Source organism: Condylura cristata, unplaced genomic scaffold (genome assembly GCF_000260355.1).
Source record: "Condylura cristata isolate star-nosed mole 26May11 unplaced genomic scaffold, ConCri1.0 scaffold00014, whole genome shotgun sequence".
Lineage (NCBI taxonomy): Eukaryota > Metazoa > Chordata > Mammalia > Eulipotyphla > Talpidae > Condylura > Condylura cristata.
Genome location: NW_004567115.1, coordinates 9,884,119 through 9,888,911, shown reverse-complemented (window position 1 = coordinate 9,888,911; position 4,793 = coordinate 9,884,119).

Sequence of the window (4,793 nt, the reverse complement as noted above, 5' to 3'; positions counted from 1 at the left end):
CCAGAGACATTTTGTGGGGGTGGAGTGGGGAATGGGATCAAAAACGGGGGTGGGGTGTGGGGAGGGAAGTGCACAGGATTATGGTGATGGCACACGGGTGACTTGGTGATAGGAAACCCGCGGGGATTACGATTGAGATGGAAAAAAAATGTACAAAATGATGTAAAAATAAACTGTTGTAAAAAAAAAGATTTCTGTTGCTAGCTATAGAACTCAAAATAAACAGTTCTTTTAGCACTTTAAGGAAATCACTCCACTATTTCTGGCATCTGTCATTTTTGTGATGCCATCAGTTTTAAAGACTTGTCTTTTTCTTTGTGTCCATTTTGGTCACTTTTGCTTTGTCTTTCAGTTTTAGCAGTTTGACTAGGATGAACCTTTATGCTTTCTCTTTTTGAATTCATCAAAATTTTTGAATTTATGAATTTATGTTTTTTACCAGTTTTGGAAAATTCTCTGCCATTATTTCTCTAAATGTTACTTTTATTCCATTCTCAAACTTCTCTCCTGGGACTTCAAGATATGAAAATTAGACACTTAAGTAAGTATACCTGGCACATCATTTATGTTATTGTTTCTTTACTCTTGACCTTTTCTTCTCTGAACTTTAGTTTCAATATGTTCTTTTGATGTCTAGTTCACTGAGCACGCGCTCAGCTGTGTTCATTTTGCCATTACCTTTATCCAATGAGTTCTTGATTACCATTATTATGCCTTTTCAGTTCTAGACTGTCCATGTTACCTTTTTTTAAGAAGCCCAGCTACTTGGTGACATTTTCTTCTCCCTTCATCTATTTTACTCACTGTCCCTTCCATTTTATTCCACATATTAACCTAAATAAGGACAATCTGAACTTTTAAAGTATAGCACACATAGTGAAATGTGTGAAGTATGCTAATCTTCAGTGCACAGCTCGGTGAATTTTCACCCTTGCATACATACATATAATCACCACACAAATCAAGAGACATCACATTTCTAATCCTTTCCCATGCAGTTATCACTCCCCTCTCCAAGAGACACACTATTCTGACCTCTATCACCATCAATTTGTCTTGCTTTTTAAAAAAAATTTTTAATATAATATGTTTATTTTAAAATCATTTTGTGCATTTTTTCCATCTCAGTTGCAATCCCCTTGGGCTTCCCATCACCAAATCACCCATGTGCCATCACCAAAGTCCAGTGCATTTCCTGCCCCCCATTGGTTTTGATCCCATTCCCCACTCCACCCCCACAAAATGTCTCTGGTATATAGCTGTTCATCATTATCATTATTTTCTTATTTGTTCTGTTATACTCCTGCTATGAGAGAAACCATCCGGTATTTTTCCTTTTCTTTCTGGCTTATTTCACTAAGCATGATCTTTTCCAGCTCCATCCATGTTGCTTGTTTTACTTTTAATTGGGCTTCTTACATTTGTTTTTTATTCCTGACTCACTTAATATAATGTTAATGTTAGATCTATAATGTGTATTGTTATGAGTCAGTGATCTTATTTGTTGCAATATAATATTACATTGTATGAACAAACTACAGGTTATGTATTTGTCTTCCAGTTAATAAGCATTCAGTCTGTCTCTTGCTTTTAATTATTTAACTAAAGCTGCTATCAATATTCTTATACATGTCTTTGGGTGAACATATTTACTGATTCCTTTTAGGCATTGTATATACTTAGAAATAGCAACATTGAGTCAGAAGGGAGGAGTGTGTTTAGCTTTAGAAGAGTCCACTAAACAGTTCTTCAAAACCCACTGTGCCAGTTGTCAATTTATTGCTTCTTAGCTCCAAATTCCCTCTTCATTGTCTTCTCTGTGATAATGGAATGGACCCTGCAAATATTGCTCCTCCACCATAAAGCACGATGTTATGCTTTGTCAGTAGAGAGGTTCTCTTCCTGGTTCTGATGTACTTACTTGGCAAGTTCTTACAGCACAGCACAGGCTCCTGTAACATGTGGCATTCAGAAACAGCCTAAGAGGAATGCTTTCCAGTAATTCCATTTGCATGGAACTTCAGCTTATCATCCAGTGGGTCATGGCTGCACTCTCTCCAACAAGGTGTGGGTCTCAGCCTGGTGGCAGTAGGTGGGGGTTGAGACCTCAGCGAGGTTTGTTACTTCCTAGGATTCTCTGCCTCCACCCTAGAGACCTCTCTATTACATTTGTCGTAATTGTATTCTTTAGTAGTTATAATTAGCAATCTCTTTCCCTTTAGTAGTTATAATTAGCAATCTTTATATTAAAATTTCCTTCTCTAAGTAACTGTGTGATTTCTGTATCCTGAGCAATAAAAGGACATATACCAACTATGGGTGAGAGTTCTAGACTGCCAATGAGGCATGTTAGCACTTTCATTGCACAGGCAGATTCCCCCCTGGACAGATCAGCATCTCTGCTCTTCACCCTATGCTAGGATTTGGATTCTGGTCTGGTGACTCTATCACAGGGCCTAAAATTTGGACCTGAGCCCTGCCTTTGTTGGTGGCCATCAGTTGGGACCTCTACCAAGCTCCAAACACACCTACTCAACAATAAAGATCTGCTGGAGTTTGGAAAGACTTCAGTGCAATCCTGCCTCAGCATGTAAGGTTTTTCTCTCTCTGCTCAGCCTAATTATTACTTGTCCTTTAAGCCATGTTAATCACCTCTCAGTGAAAACCTACCCCAGACACTGGCTACCTCCCCACATGTTTTAGGTACATTTCTTCTGGGCTCCCACAGTCCAGTGCCTTCTATTTCCACATTACCTGTCCCTCTGCTGGCACTCAGTGTTTACTTAGAGGTAGGTCTCTGCCACAGCAGCTGGCACACAATAGGTATGCTCACCACATTTACGGAATGAATGAACTCTCAAACCCAGGCTGTACTTTTCTGCTCAGTGATCCTGTTCTCTAAAGGCCCTGTCTGCCAGCAACTGAGCCACATTTTATTTCAGGGTTCATGGAGAAGAGGAGGCAGCCCCCTTGGGATAAGTGCCTGGTTATGATTCCTCAACAGAAGCTGCAGGGTTTAATCTCAGCAACAGAGACCCCCAGGTACCTGTTTGTATAAACTAGCTATTTCAATGGTTTCTTAAATAACTTAATTATTAAAGCTTTGTGCCCTGAAAGCAATATAGAAACAAATTTTTGACTTTTGTGCAGTTATTGTCTCTATTTAAGCTGAGAACAGGAGGCAAGCTACTGTCCAGCGTGGGCACTGGAGAGGATGTCTCTTGACAGAAGGAACTTGTAAGGAGTGGACAGACAACCAGGACACACAGATCTATACCCATCTCCTCCAAGGCTTAAGGTAAATGGAAAGGAGAAAAAGAAGCTGGTTCCAGGACAAGACCCAGTCAGACAAGATGAACATCTGTCCCTCAAGCCCCACCCCCCAACCAGTTGTTTTACTCCCTACCAAGTGAGATAGTTTTTTTTTCTTATATTTTTTAAAGAGTTATTTATGCTTACAGAACTGGGGTACAAGCCAGACGTATGGTGGGTAAGAGGATTCACCAGAGATAGAATGGGTAACAGAACAGGCAGATCTACTGAAGTACACTGTTGAGGGGAGCAGCGGGCTGGTCAAGAAAGTCTGCCCCACCATGTGGGTCAGCTCTCTGGTGGGGGATTAAACTTGTGCTGCAGTGGCTTCGGAGAGCTTCATAATGTGGTACCCATTGAGCCACCAGGGAGAGCCTGTGAGATAGTTTTGATGGCACACTTCCATCCCTAGCCATGGGAACCCATGAGGTTCACTAGGTTCACTGTTCAGAACAACAGGTAGGTGTGGGCATGCAAGAGGGTACAACATCTCCCACCATGTGGCTGCCTGAGTATCTGGGAGGACCATCTAAGCCTGCATCAGAATGTGAGGACTAGGGGCAGGCAGACATTCAGACCTGGGATGGAGGCAGAAGCTCTGAAAACGGTAAGGGGATGGGTTCCTGGGATGTGTAAAGCTGGTCCTAAGTCAACATCAAGATCTACTGACAATCAAATAAACATGATTTCTATAATTAAAAACACAATGAGATTCAACTTAACTTCCACTAGAATGAGAAACACTGGTGCTCTCATACACTGTTGGTGGGCTTGAAAAAAAAAATGCAGCCATACTGATAAACAGTTTGGCTGTTCCTCAAAATTTTAAAAATAGCATATGACCACAAATCTACTGTACTTCTAGGTATATACCCAAGAAAATGAAAGCATGTTTGCATAGGCTTGTACACAAACGTAACTTTATAGCAGCTTTATTCATAATAGCCTAAAAGTACAAGTAACCCAAAATTGTTAGGTGCTGCTATGTATAAACAAAATGTTGTCTATACTTGCAATGGAATAGTATTCAGTCAAGAAAAGGAATGTAGCACTACTACCCCGCTCAGCACTAATAAATCTTGAAAATGTTCTGTTCAGGGAAAGAAGTTTGTCACAAAAGACCAGATGTTGTATGATTCCATTTTTATAGAATGTCTTCAACAGGCAAATCCAGAGAGACAGAAATGCCATTGGTTCCCAGGTACTGCAGGAAGGTGGGGTGGGGAAGGAGGACAGTTAATAAACAGTTTATTTTGTTGTTATTGTTGGATAGCGCTTGTGAAAATGTTCTGAAATTGGATGACAATAGTTGCACAATTTTGTGACTATATTAACAACCCGTGAATTGTACACTTCAAAAGGAAGGTTTTCACGGTATATAAATCATATCTCAATTTTTTAAATAAGGGGAAAACAGAGCTAGTGAAACTCAAACAATGTGGAGGGTGAGTGTTGCCTGTCCCTGTCGCTTCGGATCTCGC